The sequence below is a fragment of the Chrysemys picta genome, chromosome 7 (assembly GCF_011386835.1).
Source record: "Chrysemys picta bellii isolate R12L10 chromosome 7, ASM1138683v2, whole genome shotgun sequence".
Taxonomy (NCBI): Eukaryota; Metazoa; Chordata; order Testudines; family Emydidae; genus Chrysemys; species Chrysemys picta.
In genome coordinates, this window is record NC_088797.1 from 103,722,596 (window position 1) to 103,741,734 (window position 19,139).

Consider the following 19,139-nt stretch of genomic DNA (forward strand, 5'->3'; position numbering starts at 1 on the left):
TGACCTGTAAAAGAAACAGCAATAACTGTTTCTTGTCTGTATGTGGCACAGTCCTCATTAGATGTCTCTGTTGCTTTCTAAATACCACCCATAATCAGTTTTCCCCATACAGCTTTGAATCAACATCAGTGCTCCTTCTGAAGCACTATATTCAATAATAAGCATAAAGGCAAACTGATTTTGTGATAGCGGCATATTGATATACCTTATCAGTGAGAATTTGTCCTCAGCACAGACCCCAGCAGTCATCCTCAGATCTTTCAATTCTTTTTTTCTCCTTCTCATACCAATCGCTTTAGTTTTTCATTGTTCAGACATGAGTCTAGAAGTTAAAAAGAGTAAAAATATTAGAAATGCAGCATATATTACACTGTATACTGTGCTCTATGGAACACTGTATTATGCTTATTACAGTTCATTTGATAAACAGATGTACCCAAAGAACAATTTATTCATATATTAATGTCCCATATGGGATACATAATCAGCTTGATTAGAAGACATTATTATGGTAAATCCCTGCAAAAACATCTTGCATAACAAGAAAACAAGATCAGTTTTAAACACCCCAGTATACGTGAATAATACTGATAAAAGATAAAATGATAAAAGATAAAAGGGTTTACAAATATCATTGCTAAGTTCTTTGAGATCATGTGCACAAACTGCAGCATTCTTCTACTGTATTTCACAGAATCATAGACATGTAGGGCTGAAAGGGACCTCGGGAGGTCATCTCGTCCATCCCACTGTGCTAGGCTGACCAGGTAGCAAGTGTCAAAAATCAGGACAGGAGGTGGGGGGGTAATAGGTTCCTATGTGAGAAAAAGACCCCAAAATCGGGACCATCCCTATAAAATCGGGACATCGGGTCACCCTACTGACTGTCCTGAGGCAGGGCCAAATATACATAGATCATCCCTGACAGATGTTTATCTAACCTGTTCTTAAAACCCTCCAAATGATGGGGATTCCACAGCCTCCCTTGGTAACATATTCCAGTACTTAGCAATCATTATAGTTAGAAAGGATTTCCTAATATCTAATCTAAATCTCCCTTGCTACAGAGTAAGCCAATTATTTATTTGTCCTGCCCATCAGTGGACATGGAGAATGATTAATCACCTTCGTCTTTATAACAGTCCTTAACATTTGAAGATTTACCAAGATTTACCAGATCCCTCCTCAGGCTTCTTTTCTCAAGACTAAACATGCCCAGTTTTTTTTAAACCATTCCTCATAGGTCAGGTTTTCTAAGCCTTGTGTTGCTCTCCTCGACTCTCTCCAGTTTGTCCACATCTTTTTTACAGGGTAGCTTTCTTAACTTCACACAATACTCCACATGAGGCCTCCGCAGAGCAGAGTGGAACTATTACTTCCCGTATCTTAAATATGACACTCCTAATAATATACCTCAGAATGATATTAGCCTTTTTTTGCAACTTCATTGCATTACTGGCTCATACTCAATTTGTGATCCACAAACAACCCACAGATTCTGTTCTGCAATACTACTGCCTAGCCAGTTATTCTCCATTTTTGTAGTTGTACATTTGATTTGTCCTTTCAAGGTGTAGTACTTTGCATTTGTTTTTACTGGATTTCATCTTGTTGAATTCAGACCAATTATCCAATTTATCAAGATCATTTTTAATTCTAATCCTGTCCTCCAAAGTGCTTGCAATCCCTCGCATCTTGGTGTCATCTGTAAATTTTATAAGCATTCTCTCCATTCAATCCAAGACATTAATGGAAATATTGACTAGTAGTAGACCCAGGACATGATCCCATTTGATACACCCTCCCAGTTTGACAAGAAACTCAGACTTGTAACTAACAGGTGTGGAACTTGCCCCTTGGTTACAGCCTTTCCATTAAAGAATGATTCTGTAGCATCCACTTCAGGCAGAAAGTACATGGTGTCAATCCCATGCCTTTTTTAACTCTGGTAGCTGATAACCTAAGAAGCCTAGACAACTTATGTTACCTAATATGCAGAGCACTCTAAATATACTGGATACTAATAGTCTGGACAATGCAATTTATTGGAGAAAAATTGTTTTCCGAACACATTGTAGGTATGTTGTGGGATCAGTTAAAACAGACAAACTACTTTTCCCCAGGATGCATTCCCTCAATATTTCTTCCCCTTTTTCTTCTCCATGTCCATCCAAACATCATGGGAGTTTTGCCATTGATTTCAGTGGGATCAGAATTTTACCCTAAATGTCTCTCTAATACCCCCAATTCCCCTCTTCCCAATTCCTTCACTGACCACATAGAGCAGACATGAACACAGAGATGTACCACAACTAATACTTTTGTAATGTGGTCTTCTCATTTCTCAATGTATACTTATTGGTATATCCACCTCTTCAGGTGATGTATGTTAGTGTAACCACGGGCTATGCAGGAAAAGATGTGTGAGCAAATAGTATTTTCAAACCAGCTGCATCATAAATTTTGTTTCAAGTAACATTAACGACAAAAGATTATACAAATTGCAAAGTACTGAGTTTCTGATTTAAATACTATGGTTATAGTCGTGAAAATGCATGTCTGATCCAACACCCAGTAAATTCAGTGGCAAAATTGCTGTTGGATTCAGTAAGCCTCAGACTGGCCCTTTGGAACATGTACAGTGCATCTCTTTACAATGTAACAAAATATCCAAATGAAAACGAGTCCCTATTTATTTTACACCTTTCAGTAGATTATTTAGGGATGTTTTCACACAGAGTCAGACCAAGGAAACAACTGTTGTCAATGAGATGGCTACAAACAACCTATCCTCACCACTACCAGCCCAATCCCTTAACAAAGAAAACACCCTTGAAGCTACCAGACTACAGGAAACGTAAGATGCATATTGCATTAAGCCTTAAAAACCTTTATCAATGAAAGGATTACATTCATTGGCTGAGATCCTGCCCTGGTTAATTGAGCCACAAGAGGATTCTTCCAGTGTAAGGAGATCTTCAGGTGTAGAGCCATAACAACTCCCACACCAGCACTCCTCCTGGCAGCAGTGGTAGGGAGCCTGGCTTAGGGAAAGGAGGCAGCCAGGACATCCCAACACTCAGGATGCCAAAAACCAGTCCTTCAGGTTGTTGGCAACTAGCATAAATTAGAGCAGTTTTCAGGCTGTGATCTACATCAAATACCAGACCAACACCCAGGTGGTCGCAGGATCAGAGCTGCCTTTGCATTTGCCCATGCTGAGCTTTCCTTACTCACAGCTTAGGATCTGGAAAACTATGTTTAGAGTGGTGAAATGGCTGATATATCACTCACACTAAACAAATGTTTGTCTTTCCTTCACAGGTCAGAATCTGCCCTTCCATACATGTACACAACTCACCTAGGCTTCAGCTGGAGTTTATGTGTCTGAAGGCAGAATTTGGCAGACAGCAAGTTTGAATAGCAAGAATTTATCCAGGGCAGGAATTAAGGTTGCAGCAGCTCTGTGTGTGTTCATCATTGATTCCATACACCAGTTCAAATTTTGAAGTCTGTGGCAAAACTCCCATTTACTTCATTGGGGCCACAATTTAATTCTAGGAGTCTCAAACTCTTATTTCAGTAAGTATAACATTATTTGAAATATGTTGGTTCTAACAGTTTTCTAGCTAAGCCTTCCTCTCTAGAGCCAAATTAAGACATATTTGAGACAAAAAGAGAGGACTTGAACAATATTTTATTATTTGTTATTTAGACCTTTTAATTCTTTATTCCAATTCCTGAACAGGTTTTTCACAAACAAGTATTTAACAGCAAAAAAACCAAAAACCTGTCACATAACACACAACTAACTAAAATTAACAAAAGCTTTGGGGGGAAAAAAAGAACAAAAGGATAACAAAGCTGTTCCCAACATAGCTATTATTTTAGTTTATAATTTAGACAGGAGAAAGTATGACCCCAAAAGTATAATGATTTGTACAGTAAGCTGAATTCACTTTGTCCAGTTTGAGTGGTAAAAGTTTTCACTAATAGGACTTGATCTTTCAAACATTTGTACATGTGAGTAAGCTCATTTAAGTTAATGGGAGTACTCACATACATGGATAGGTGTTTGCAGAATCAAGGCCATCAACAAAAAAGCATACATTGCAGTCTTGTTAACATACTCTCTACTTCTATTTTACTGAGATCTAGAATGCTTGAGAATTTTAAAACGTTAAAGTTGTATTCATAACATTTGAGAAGGAATAATTCAAGGATAAATGAATATTCATAGCCCTGGAGCACATATAGCAATGAACAGTTTCAATGGCTGATCTCCCCTATCCTGCAGCCCTTTTCATGTAGAACTCACACTTTTTTCTAACAGGAGTTATTGTGCATAAGGACTGTTTTGGTGCAGCAAGGTTGAGATATTAGGTAACTAAAAAAGCCACATATAGCAAGCCTATGGAAAAATCCTGCCCTGTGCTTTTCTGGTGTACAATGGGGGAATATGTAGGGAGCTTTTATTTCTACTCTCCCCTTTGTGAGTAAGGGTAGGGTCCTGCCAAAGCACACTCATGCACTCTGGGAAGTATGCACACTTTACAGCAAGGCATACACCACATCTCCCCAGAGGCATGATCTCTAATAAGAGGAGCATGTCCAACTGTTAAGCCCACTGTCATCAGCCACAAGCACTAGCCAACAGCAGTAAGGACACACCCATTGCTCTTGCTTAGAGGAGTATCATGCTGGCTTTCTGTGAAATATTCATCCCTGTACCAATAGTATGGTCAGATGATGGCTGACGACCACCTCTCCATTAATTCCCCCCACACACACACACACGTTTGACTTCAAGGCAGCAATTGACTCAACTTCTTACACATGAATGTTTTCTCTGTTGTAATTAACTTGTTTATGTGTACACTACTATTATCTGCTGGATAGAATCAGAACAGCTTAACTATATTTCATAGACCCTGTACTGAAACCAGAAAGTGATGTTTTCATTTAGCGCAAGCGATAGTAGCTTTTGTTTTTGCAGCAGTAGGACAGGAGTTCTAGCTCTGCTACTGGTGTAGTGTGCAGCATAAATCTTCACAGTGGTCACTAGGTATTCACAGATCTATTAGCTATATACTCAAACAAAGGAATTCACTAATGTTGTAGTTTATTGCATCTTTAAAGAAAAAAGGATTGCTCCCTTCATTAGTAAGAGCTTCATGTGTTAAGCCACCTGTTTCTTGAATAAAGCCATGTTTTCGCACCGAAAATGAATAACTGAGCAGGAACAAGTTTTAAAAATTAAAAATTATTCAAGAAGAGAGCCTGAGTAGATGACATTGCAGAATGTCACTAAGGGAGGGGATCCTTTAGGTTTTCCTGGACCTTGAAATTCTCTTCTTCTCATTTAATCAGATTATATAAATCCTGCAGTCCTAATATGGTCTGTATTTTGATCAAGTATCCATTAATTTCACTAGGACTTAGTAAGAACTGCAGATTGGGCCCATAAAACAGGAACCTGGAGAAGAAGATTGGAATTCCCAAATCCTTAGGTGAAAAGCAGCTAATGAAGTGGAAATATCAGTTATTATCTAATAAACTATCAATGATATATTTAGAAATATAACTTTTACTGTTTTATTTCTAGAGCTGAGTGTGTTTGGATATTATCTGTCACTAGTAAGTTTTAACATATGGATCAGTTGTGAATGAAAAGCAAATATGTTGTTGAGATCTAAAGTGACATTCATTAAGCCCACTACATGCATAATTTAAAAATAGTCAAAGAGAGCCACTGTGCTATGCTGCTTCACCAGAGGGAGGGGGAAGCTGACCTGGATCAAAAGCAGATCTGGAACAAGGTATTTTTTTCCGTTGCTATTATGAAAGTTTTGATCCATAGAGGAATGTATGCTATTTACACAGTTAAAAAGATGGGCAATCTAAAAAGAGAAATATGGCAAAAGCTTATCAAGGATGATTCTTCCATTCTGGTCCTCTGTTAGTTTTAGGTATAATTTATGCCTATCATGTAGATACGCTGCCCAACACAGCGAAATACATTCTCCCTAGTCTCAGTTCCTGTAGCTCAATAAAGAAAGTTTGAGACATTTCCATGGGGGGTTTACATTTTAGTCATCATGAACTCCTGCTGGTTAAAAAAAAATTAAAAGTAACCAGTAGATGGCAGGCCTGCAAAGCCCGATAAGATCATTTTAGTTTAGTAAGAGACACAGAACAATATTTTCCTTCACACTTCTTTCATTTTAAAGCCAATTGTTTTTGTATTTTAACTACCCTAGCAGGATCTGTTAGTACACATTTAGGGACAATTTAAAGAGTTATGGATGCAAAAAACCCAGTTAGTGTCTCAAACAACCCAGATCAGATCCATTCAAGCCATAGCCTCTGTTTTTCAAAAGTGAGCAAAGCAGGACAAAAAAGTACAGATAATTTCCACTATAACAATATTCATCTTGTCTAAGACATTCACCATGTCATCATTCATTACTACCGCCATGTTCTTTACAAGGTAAGAAATGTGCTGGCAAGAAAACCATGTACTGTATCTAAGTTTGGCTTTCAAGAAAAATAAACTGTGTATTTTATCTAATCCTTTGATTATTCTTCTAGAAGTTAGAATTATATACAGTATATGCACATATAATACACCATTTTTTGGTTATGTGTAGCATGACTGGGTCACAGTGCTTTGTAATATAGGAAATGGTGAAGAAAATGTCCAATGTAAAAATCCATAATGTGATCTGAAATATCAATTTCTACATGGAACAAACAGAATTTAATATTATTTGTGGACCAAATCCTGCTCATCTTAGTTATGTGAGTAGACTTATGAAACAGTTGTGTGACTAAGGCAAGTAAAATTTATCCCTGTCTTTATCAGTGGAACATATTATGATGAGGGGAACATTCTATTTAATATGTACTAATAGAGAATGAAGCTTATAAGCACTTTTCCTTTAGGATTTTAGTGAAACATATTATTCATAAAGTGTCCTGTGCATCTCCATGTTTATTTCCATATTTTATATATAACGCTGTATTTTGAGATCTCTGTAACTAATTCATTTTGAATGGTAGTGGAATGACGCTAAGGATAATAACAGCTATATTTAAATCAATGTGTATTTACTTTTATGTTTATATCAATATGAAATCATATTGAGGGGGTTAAATTCCACTGCTAAGTATTTCATTTTTAGTCACACTTTAGCCCCTTATCCTCTATTGTTCACTGTGCCAGATGGAAATATCTTACTTTCTTACTAAAAAGAAAGGGAAAAAAAGCTTTGTAGGTAGTTTGAGAGAATTATGATGATGGTGGCTGGGATAGATTGTGACATCAGTTGTTACATGAGGTCATTTGCATACCAGAATTCAACTATTTGGGACACCATAATAGTTGGTCTGGGTTTTCTTACTCTGCATAAAGGTCATACTTCATGGCTATGGCCTCACAACCATTAAATTATCGCCCTGTGATTACATATTTGAGGTATTTCAACTGTAATGACCATATACCAGTCTGTGTTTGTGGATACAAAATAGAACAATGTAATAAAAAACACTATCATTAGATTGTAAACTTTAAACTGTTTGGAACACTTTCCTGATTATATAAATAAGCATTGCTATGAAATACTACTTTTAGCCAGCTAGCAATAAGATTTCTGCTCATCTATTCCATATATTTATTGCGACAGTTTAAGATTGCTTGAATCTAAAACTTAAAATATACCCTCTGTCTTCTTTTTGAAAATTTAATAACATTATTAGAGCCTTTCTATAGGGCTCTGGTCAATGCCCACAAATATCACTTATCCAGCACCCTATAGCCAAGGAAGAGTTTGGGCTCCCAGACTTACAAAATTACTATTATGCTTTTATCAAGTCACAGATGTCAAATTGGTTCCAGCATGCTAACACCTTTTTTGTCCACACAGATAGTAATCAAATGGTTATTAATGCATCCAATTCTCCCTGCAGGTCTCCTTGGTTCCTCTTTTAGTCTGATGGAGAAAAATAAGGTGCCTGCAGTGGTGGCTGCGTGAAGGGTCTGGGCTATCCTACCTGAGAGCTATCAATTTCATTCTCACCATCAGGCAAAACCACCTATCTGGGGTAATCCAAACTTACAAATGGGAGGAAAAAACTATAATTTGGCAGAGCAAGGGCATCATATGGATTTCCCAATTAGTCAAGGAAAAGGGCTTTCTCTCTTTTCTAACACTAAAGCAACTATCTGACCTGCCACCTTCAGCGGAGTGGCAGTATTTACAACTAAAACAATTGCTAATGTGTCAGTTTGGTAGTCCAGATGTCCGAGGACTGTCAGGTCCCAGAGCTACTGGGAACCTTGGAAATAACTCAAATTCCCCAAACCCATGGCCATTGTGTATGCTTTACTAATAAAGAAGAACTTCACTGGTTTGGAGTTCTTTGTGAAAGCATGGGAAGGAGAGTTATCACATCCCATAAAAGAACCCAGTGGCAGGGCATATTATGGAATGTTAAAAATGCTTCTGTGGATCTCAGGCTATGCCTGATACTGCAAAAGATTCCATTCAAAATTTATTGGAAGACACAGAGATGTGCAAGATGGGGGGCCTGGATGCTTGTTGGTGCTGTAATATGCTGTCAAATTGTCCAACCTTCAGGCAGCTGAGAAAAAGAGGTGGACATAGTGGCAGATATAGAGTTAGTAGAGCCCTGTGCTCAGCTTCATTTTGGGGGCCCCTCCTTGGGACCCAGCCAAGGAAAAGAACATTCTCTCTTATCTCCCCCCACCCCCGTTTATCATTCTTTTTTTCCTTCATCCTCCTCCTATAAGTAATAGGAATTAAATGAAACTAAAGTGAGGTACCTTGATGGTTCTTGTAGTCTAACTTATTTTTCCACAGACTACTTGAAAAATCACTGAGGGTCTCGGCGGACCACTTAATGATCTTTCCAAATATTGTTTGTACAATTCGCGCTTTATAAAAAAAATGTAAAAAAAAGCATTGGTGTGCGGGGTCTGGACAGGATTTATGGTGTGGGAGGGGGCTCAGGGCTGGGACAGGAGGTTGGGGTGTGGAGCGCTTACCTGGGGCAGCTCCTGTTTGGTGCAAGGGGTGCAGGTGGGGATGTGGGGGGTACAGGAGTCAGGGAGGGCAGGGGCAAGGAGTTTGGGGGGGCAGGGGTTTGCAGGAGTCAGTGAGGACAGGGTGTGTGTGAGAGAGGTGCAGGAGTGGGTTGGGGGTTGGGTCTGGCCAGGAGTTAGGATCCAGGAGGGGGATCAGGGTTGGGGCAGGAGGTTGGGGTGTGGAGTGCTTACCTGGGGCAGCTTCCATTTGGTGCGAGGGGTGTAGGTGGGAATGTGGGGGGGGGGGTGCAGGAGCTCCCGTTTGGTTCTCAGGGTGGGGGGATGTGGGGGTGTAGGAGTCAGGGAGGGCAGGGGTGTGTGAAGGGGGGTGCAGGAGTCAGGACAGGGTTTGGGGTCATGGGGGTGCTCCCAGCCCCCTGCCCCACCACAGCCCTCTGCCCTGAGCAGCTCACGACAGGGGACTGGGGGGGTATATGAGTAGAGGGAGTGCGGGGGCCCTGCATTTGCTCCATTCTGCCCCATTTCAGCCCCCTTCCCCACCCCCACCTCATCCCCTGAGCGCACCGCGGCCCTACTCCTCTTCCTCCCTCCCGGAGCGACCTAAGTGCTGGCAAACAGCTGTTTGGCGGCAGGGGAAGTGCTGGGAGGGAGGGGAAGGGGTGGGAACATGGCACACTCAAGGGAGGATGCGGGAGAGGGGGCAGCTTGGCTGCCAGTGGGTGCAGAGCCTGCAGCAGGAGCCCCAGAAGCCAGCAGGACCAAGCTTCTGCCCCCCACAGCTGTCCGGCCCTGGGGTCCCCTATCATTGGGGGGCCCCGTGCCAGGGCACTCTGTGTTTTACTGTAAATCTGCCTCTGGTGGACACAAGAATGAAAATAGTACTTGGCTTCAGCAACCAAAACTCAGCTGAAAATTATATCTTACATTATGTACCTATTACTCTGGGTTTAACTCTGCCACAAAGACTTTTATTCTTGAGGGCCACAATGATCACCAAGTGCATGATTCAACAAAAATGGATGAGTAGGCTTATGCCCAGAAGAGAGCAGTGGTATTTGGACCGGTCTGAGTTAGCAGCCAAAGAAAGAATAGCTTATCAATGTAGAGAGTAATAATATTAATTGGGAAAAATTTGGTCCCCATTCTTTGATGCTTTGGATAAAAAATACTGAGTTAGGCAAAGGAGGGAATGGTGGAAGAGGGAGGGAAAAAGCAGAAGTCAGTTGGAATGGAGGTTTGGCATTTTTGAACTATTTGTGTATCGCTTTATCAATTATTATTGTTACCCCCCACCCAAATGTTATATCTGTATAATATTGTCAGATTTTGTATTGTCTAGTCTTGCAGATCTGACAAGTTGTAAAGTTTTGTAATTGCATAATCCTGTGAAATGTGTGGTATTTGGTAACCTATACAAGTTATCAATCATTTGCCTTTTGTATATTTGTTTCTTTATGAAAATTAATAAAAACTTAATCACAAAAAACATAGGAGTAGACTATTATTTTAAAAAACCTAAAGGTTGACAGCATGCACTCTGGGTAATCCTCATTTTTTTGTTTTTCTTGATGGGAATCACTTTTTTAATATTTACTAAATCTTTACATTATTACATGATGTTATCAGGCCACAAGAGCTGATTCCACAACCCTAGTAGCCAGCCTTACTCACATGAGTAGTCCCTATTAACTTCAATGGGACTACTTGCTGGACAAGTGCTACTTTGTGTGATTAAGAGATTCAAAATCAGGTTATTTCACAAAAGGGCCATGTTCCATTTAAAAAGTACACTATCCTTAGCCTGGGAAGGAAGGGGATGATCCTTCCCTTGGACAACCCTTGAGCACCCCACCAGGCACAATCATACAGCAAGGAGGCAAGGCCATTGGCTTATGGGACAGGAAGACTGCACAGTCCTAAGGGATGGTGCAGCCGCCACGCATTGGGGAGCTCAGGAAGGTAAGCTGCAACATCTCTCTCCCCCCTATATGTGCCAGTTTCTCATCTTAGTCACACTAGGACAAATCAGAGTCATATCACTGAAGTAATAATTTATTATAGATATTGCCTAAAGTGTATAGTAGTCCCTGTCCATACAACTGATCCTATAAAGAGTTTGCATTATAAGAGCTAGATTGTGACATCTAGCCCATAAGGAATACTGGGAAGTAGCACTGGAAGCATTCCTTCCCCCCCCCCCAAGGTAGAATGTCTCTAAGAGCACCTCAGTGACATTTAGGAGAGGGCATTCAGCAAGTACGCAAGCTGCTGTGCATGGAAGAGGGAGAGTCATGGCTCCACCTACTCCATGGTGCTCCTAGCAAGGCAATTGCATGAGTGGGGTTGGAGAAAGCATTCCAGGAGCATTCCCTGCATTTCTCCATATGCAAGGGCTGCGATGCTGGCTAGCCCTTACATGGGTAACAAGAGAGTTGGGCACAGGTGGGCTGGAGAAGAAGTTGCTTGTTTCTTATACCCCCTACCACCCTCTGTAGAGCTACATAAGGAGTATTTACAAGCTATCCCTAGATAACTTAATTAATAATCTTTGGGTCTTGTAATCATGTTTTTCTTGTCCCACATCAGGTTACCTATGCCTCAATTTCTCTTCACTCTCAAATAGTTGGATGCCCCCTTGAGTTGGTGGTTTGGCTCTCTAGCCAAAGCAAAAGGCTTCGTCTTCCCGGCAAAAGAAGAGATCCCAAACAAAACAGAGACAACCCTTAATCAGCCTATTTTGGATTCAATTTTCCTTTCCCCCTTAACACAGGTGTTGCCAGTTTTCTCATGGCACCATGTAGAGGGAAACCTCAGGAGTGCCTTCCCTGCCTCTGCTACAACCCTCTAAGTTGTGAGCAGCAGTCTACCCTAAATTGCATTGCTTTGCTGTTTGTCAGGGCCACTTCCTGTAGTGCCCAAGCCCACGGCCTATCAGGCCTTCACCTTTGGCTCCCTAGTACACAACCCCTCTCCAAGGTCCTTCTGTAATCCACCTTCTAGGCCTCCTCCCTAGCTCCTTCCTAGGCTGCTTCTTCACCAGCTGCCTTCCAGCAGAAAGATACCAATAGACAGTACCCCATTGCTCCAGTGCCTTCCAACAGATGTTACTCCAACCCTCCTCGCTGCAAGCTGCTCCTTATACTGCTCAGAGTCACCTGATTTCTGTCACCAGGCACAGGTCAGAGCTAGGGCTTTAACCCCTTAAAAGGGCAGGTCATCCAGCGTTAGCACTCTTCATCTGTAGGGCTCAATGTGTTTTACAAAATTGGATAGGGATTTTTTTCAGGTAGAGAAACAAACATAGAGATGCAATACTTCCTCTGGGTCACAGAGCTAGTCAGTGGCAGAGACAAGAATAGAACCCAACAGTCCTGGTTCCCTGCCCTGCGATTTGTGCCTAAACTAAAACTGCCAAATACAAAGCAAAGCAAAACACAAAAACCTTCAGGTGATAAATATTACCCACTTAAAATAGCCACACTTTTAAATAAAGTCACCATCTCGCCTGGCCTGGGATGTCAGTTGTCAAAGCTCAACCAACCAGAACCAAAACTTTCAGCAAGCAAGAAAAGTTGATAATAAGCATTTAGATCGAGCCCCAGAGTATATCAAAAAACAAACTAGCTACTAATCAAGACCAAATTCCAAAATCTGGCCTCACACAGCAGCTGTTGCAATTGCTGGCTACTGCTAAACCATTTCCTAATCTGCTTAGAGGTAGTTAGGAAAGTGCTCTCCTTCCTGTGCTCACAGTCCAAAAGCCACACTTAACTTCAGTGCTAACCCAACCGAAAATAGTTTGGCTCAGCACTTCAGAAGATGCAAGGAGCTTGCAAACACAGTCTGCTGCTGCTTTTCTCTGCATGAGGAGTTGGAGGGTGATGGTGAGACTTGCCCATGTGTACTTTTTAATATGAAGCTGTCAGCACAGTGACTCAGCAACCATGAATAACCAGTCATATGTGGCAGAAAAACAGCTTTAAAATGACTTGTGTCTTAATTTCTTCTGTATGGATTAGAGCAACTAAGACACAAAACCCATTAGATGCTGGTTATATATTGCCAAGATTTTTCCTCCAGGTTTTCTAGTTCCCTCCCTGTTTGCTAATACTCTGTGCATTATCACGTAGAGCTATTAAGTCACAATTCCTTAACCCAGTGGTCATGGAGCTTGTAAACAATGACAACAGTCAAGTTTTCCTAATCCAAAACATATACCCCAAAGCTACACAGAACAACAGATGATGCCAAACCTTCCTGTGGACTGCAGCTAATTTAATAAAGCTTATGCCCAAATAAATTTGTTAGTCTCTAAGGTGCCACAAGGACTCCTCATTGTTTTTGCTGATACAGACTAACACGGCTACCACCCTGAAACCAGCTAATTTATGTGGCCATTATTGCCCCTGCTAGTAATTAATCTGTGCTGCTAGTAGTCAAAAATTGTCCTTATATTTAAAACCAACCAGGGCTCCCAGCATAGCTCCAAGACAATGCCTCTCTTTCAGGGCCGGCTATGGCTTTTTTGCCGCCCCAGGCAAAAAAGCCTCCCGCCGCCCCCGGCGGGGAGCATGACAGGGGAGGGTGCCGAGCCCGACTGCGGGCCCGCACTCCCAAACCGGCCGGAGCACCAAGGGGAGGGCGGTGAGCCCGCCGCGGCTCCGCTCTCCCCGGCGGCCAGAGCACCAGGGAGAGGGCGGAGAGCCCGGCCGGGGCTCCACTCTCCCCGGCAGCCAAAGTGCCGGGGGGAGGGTGGCGAGCCCGCCGCGGCTCCGCTCTCCCCGACCGGCTGGAACGCCATGGGAAGGGCGGCAAGCCCAGTCGCGGCCCCGCTCTCGGGCCGGAGTGCCGCGCCGCACGACCCCCCTCCAGGTGCTGCCCCAAGCACATGCTTGGTGGGCTGGTGCCTGGAGGCGGCCCTGCTCTCTTTCCTCCTCTTGTGTATCTCATCCTTCTTCAAGTCATTTCATTCATTCTCACCACTGTTGGTATGAGAACCTTATTCTCTGCAGCTTTTGCCATTTGAACAGCTGCCTGTAATTCTCTGCTTCATGCCAAGAAGTATATGGCATTAAAAAAATACTAGCAAGTATGCCATTTATTAGTGCCCAAAATGTCCTGTAGCTGGGAGACAGTCTGTATTTGGATGAAAGACCATGATTTTCACAGATTATATTTATTCTTGGTGTAAATATTTTCTGAAACTTTTATTAAAATGTCTCAGCCTTGAAGTTGGTGAGGAGTTAACATGCTTTCCCTGTAGGTGCTATTTTGCATTCATTCATCTAAAGAACAGTATTTTCCAAGAGACATGCTATATTTTTTAACTGAGTTGTAAAAAGTTTTGCACTATAGGTGATTTTTGAAAACTTGTTTTGCACATGCAGAGTAACAGCTTTAATAAGTATAATGGGCCAGATCTTGAGAAGTGTTTAACACCTGCAACTTTCATTGTTTTCTATGGAAGTTTCACAGGGTCAGCTCCTTTTGGCATGCGGTCCACTGGGTATTATGGATTATCCATGCTATGGATTTATGTGGGATCCGGAGGGTGTACAAAGGTAGCATAATGCTCACATTTGTATTCTTGCAATCCCAAGACTACCAGTCCCCTACTCTCCCTGGTAGCAGGCATGGTGTGAGCTGGAGTAGTCTAGGCTAGGCTGTTCCTTCTTTACCGGATAATCACCCTTGCACTGGAGTGATCTTCCCAGAGCCAAATACACTAGCTCTGTAGCCACATTCTTCTGTTGGTGCAGTGCAAAGCAACCACAGCAGAAAGTCTGGCCCATTTTCTGACTAAACAAATATACATATATAGTCCAGTCCTGAAGTCAGAGAAGGTATATCTACACTGCAATTAAAATCCCACAACTGGCCCAAGTCAGCTGGCACAAGCCAGCTGTAGGTTTTTAATTGCAATGTAAACATACCCTGACAGATTTTTCCATATGGGGATTTCAGGATCTAGCTCTATCATAGAATGCTTCACTACCCTATTGTCAGTGTATGGCTGCTGCCTCACATTCTACCTTTCCATACAATCATTCCCCCCTTCCCATTTTAAATTTCAAACCCAAGTCTCCAGAGCTGGCTGTCATTTATCTTGCAAAGGAGATGTTCTCATTTTGAGGTTCCTTCCCCTCAGATCAGTCAGTTCCCAGAGTCTCAAGCCTTCCCCTCAGGTTTCCCAAACCTTTCCACAAAGTCAGTAGATCTTCTTGCCTGAGTCCAACTGCACCCAACAGTTCCTCAAGCTCCATCGCAGCTAGGGGAGGGCCCCACAGTTTCACTCAGATGGTCCCAGGCCCACTCACTGCTTCCCAATCATACCCTTTTAGGCTCCTTTGGCCTGCCCTTATCTGGAGGGACCTAATAGTTGCAGTCCTCCTGGCTCTCAAGCAGGTCATTCACGGATTAAGCAACAGTACCTGCCTTTTACTTTTTGCTTTGCACTCAGCCTGGTCACATGATCATACTGGAATACTGAGCCCACACTTCAAGAAAGATGTTGACAAATTCAAAAGAATTCAGAGAAGAACCCAGAGACTGATTAAAGGCTTTGAAAACATGCCTTATAGGGAAAGACTCAAGAAGTGCAATCTCTTAATCCTAACAAAGAAAAAATTAAGGTGTGCCTTGATGATGATCTATCTACATGAAGAACAGAAATTTGATAATAGAGGGCTCTTCAATCTAGTAAACAAAGGTATAACAAGACCCGATGACTTGGAGTTGAAGCTATAAAATTTAGACTAGAAATAAGGTGCAAATTTTAAACAGTGAGGTTAATTAACCATTGGAAGCACTTACCAAAGGCTGTTGTGGATTCTCCCTCACTGCCAGGTTAAAATGTATCTGCATTTTTAAAACTATGTATAAATGTATTTATACACTAGTCAAAAGAGTGTTAATCAGTGCTAAATGATATTTCCTATCATAGTAAAATATAACTTCTCTAAGCTCTGCCCTGGTTTCTTTGAGGAAACATAGGGAGACAATTACAAAACCTCATGGGTGATTATTCCTCCCAGCATCCCACAACCAGCACCTGGGGATGGCTTCTCCTGCTGTGCTTTAATTATAAGAAAGTGAATGTCAATAAAGTTTGTTGGAGAAGCAGAGCATATAATGGGTAAAAGCCCCTCCAATCTCAAAGCAGCAGGGGAAGGGTGTGCTGAAACCATGGAAGAAATGAGGGATGCATGAAGAGTTTCCACACCTAAATAATATTGCTTCCTTGGAATTAATGGAAAGAGAATAAGCTGAAACAGGAATTTAAGAAGAATCTGTGGTTAGGAGTCCAGACCCACTGAACACTTGTAGATTTAATTTTAAGGTAAATTGGGTTCTGAAACAGAATATTTGGAATAGAGGGAGGGTCCATATTTTAAAAATTGCACATTATTCCCTCACACTAATATTTGTAAGTTACATAGATGGAGGCAGGATGTAAATTGTGACAAGTGTGTATTTATATTATAAAGACCAAATAAAAGAACTATTAATAAATTCTAATCAATTTCCTCCTTTTTTGTGCATTAGGAGTTTGAGACAAATTGCATAACAATGTGTTCTGTTGTTGAATAATTTCAGGTCAACTTTACAGATACAATTAGCAACTAAGCTGTCCAGGAGTTCTACAGAGAAGTATGGAACAATAGCACAATCAGGAAATTCATCAACTGGACATTTTCCTTTTCCAAAAATATTTTTGATATTTTATAGAGAAATTCCATTTTAATGTATAGAGAAATAGAATGAATACCCACATAAAATTAATGCCTGCAGATGTTTCTGTTGAAAGTGGGAGAACCCTACAGTTAAGAAAGTACTGAATGCCTCTAATAGCAAGAGTGAGAGACACATTCTGCAAATAAATGATTTGTAATCATTTTTGATTTTTTTTTTTTTTTAAGTTCCATGAGGGCCAGCTCTGGAGCTGCTCTGATATCATAGAAAACAGCACGGGGCATGATTTTGCAAAGTATATTTTGTTCATTATTTCACAGTGTACAAATATTACTATAAAAGAAGATCTTTTCTAAACCATGGCATAAAATTAGAGATGGGGCTTGATGTGGGTCTGCAAATTTTCCTTAATTGTGAGCTCAACTGTGAGAAAGTTGTATATAGTGTCACAATAACATATAACAATAAATGTTGATGGGGGGGGGAAGATGCAAAAGAGGCTGAAAGACTGAATTAGTACAAACAAAAAGGCCTACTGAAATCATTCAAGGACTGTGTTAAGATCATGCCTGGTAAACAGAAAAAGCATGGGACTGGAAATCAGTGGACCAACAGTGGTGATGCATATGTCCTGTTTACATGTGGGATCAGTTGCTTTGCTTAAAGTGAAAGGAGATCCTTCAGCATTTCATTTTCCTCACATCCTACTTGGCTGGCTGGCTTACACCCAACAAATATTCATTCCTCAAACTGGCGGTGTGTCCATTTTCTTAATATATGGCATAGACAAAATATCCTTTGAACAAAAGTGCATATCTAACCTGTTCTCATAGTAAAACTTGGTGTAAGGGGTGTCATTTTCATTTATTATGTTTCAAGAGTGAAACCTGTATCTACTTACTATTTGAAGTTTAATCAAAATCCAGTACTTATGGAATCCAGTTCTTACAGTTAGAACTATTTTAATCCAATACGTCTAATACATAATAGAGACTGTCACTCTCTGGCTTTAGTACCTAATATTAAAAAAAAATTAAATATCCAATTTAAGTAGTTACAGTTACTAACAGTAATCATGCCAACAGTATTCTAGGAGATGCCTTGCCACATGGATATAGACATGGAAGGTTGTCTGGGGAATGGATACTGCCATACAGCAGATTCTTTTAGACACGATTGTATTCAATATTGCCTGTGGAATGCTCCCTCAGTAACCAAATAATGCCAATGAAAATTGTACATTTAATGGTCCCCATCAATTGGATTTTTCAACAATATTATCTGTGGAGCATCCTGTTATACAAGAGCCAATGCCAGTGAATACCTTCCATATCCATGGCTGGAGCATCAAGTTTGTAAGGTCTGGTCACCCCACTCTTATCTCTCCAGAAGTTTTCAGCACTTTAGCTCTTCTAGCTTTGTGTTAAATGCTCTTACTACTCTGTTTAGCACAGTGGAGCCCACTAGCATTGCAGCTATGGAATGGAATAATCTATAAAATTCCATGACAGTCCCATAATTCCTAACTATTGTTGTAGAGACATGCAGCATACAAGTTCTGAAGTACCTAACTGCTCAGAAACTTTTCTAGTTTTTCTTTTCATATGCCAACAGACAGCAACATTACTCTCAGGCCTATCGTGTCATAGTCTAGAAGCTTATTAGTTGGGAACCTGAAACAATGTGCCAGAATCTGTTCTATCTCACAGGGACAGGCATATGGCAGAAGTCCTTTTGCACGTCTGGTTACCATGTAAACAAGTGTGAAAGTTGGTGCTTGATGGAAGCATGACCTAATGGTTAGGGAGTCAGTTCCTTCTTAATGTGGAGGAGGATTAGAAGGGGAGCCAGGGTCCTCACAATCCACAAGGCTCCAGCCCATGGGCCTGTGAGGATCATCAAAAGTCAGGCACCCAAGAGCACCATAAGGCTGCCTATCCTGGGGCACTTCCTAACCATCTCTTTAGTCCAAGCTTTGCAGTCCGTAGCAAAAGGTAAATAAGACAAGATACAAACTGCACCTTTAGTGTGTGTTGGCTCAGCAGGTAGGCTTCTCTTTCCCCAGAGAAGCTGCCGCACTGTGCCTTCTCAGGAGTTGCCAGAGCCGGTTCTTCTCCCTGTCTTTTTAGCCCCCTTCTGAACTTTCTGGCTTCCTTTTAAGTTCCACCTCCATCTGGAGCATGATCTTCATGTGCAGCTGGGTGAGGTCATCTTTAACCCCTTCAACTCCAGTGCTTGGTTTATACACCTCATCACACCAAGAAAATATTTAATGTAGCTGATCAGTCAAACATTCACAATGTCTTATTTTATAATTTCTTGTTCTTCATATTTTACATGCACCAAACAAGTTAACTTTAAATGTTGGCTAAAAGCTGAA

The 19,139-nt window shown here is 41.2% G+C and overlaps 1 long non-coding RNA gene across 1 annotated transcript in view; it reads right to left on the reverse strand.

Moving 5' to 3' along the window:
- LOC112059776 (uncharacterized) overlaps positions 1-19,139 on the reverse strand; it is a 42,288-nt gene that overhangs the window by 6,119 nt on the left and 17,030 nt on the right. Inside the window, exons 3-4 of the long non-coding RNA XR_002889051.3 lie at positions 18,781-19,007; positions 206-322 (exon numbers count right to left, since the gene is read on the reverse strand). This is a non-coding gene — a long non-coding RNA (uncharacterized LOC112059776). The remainder of the gene's footprint in view (positions 1-205; positions 323-18,780; positions 19,008-19,139) is intronic.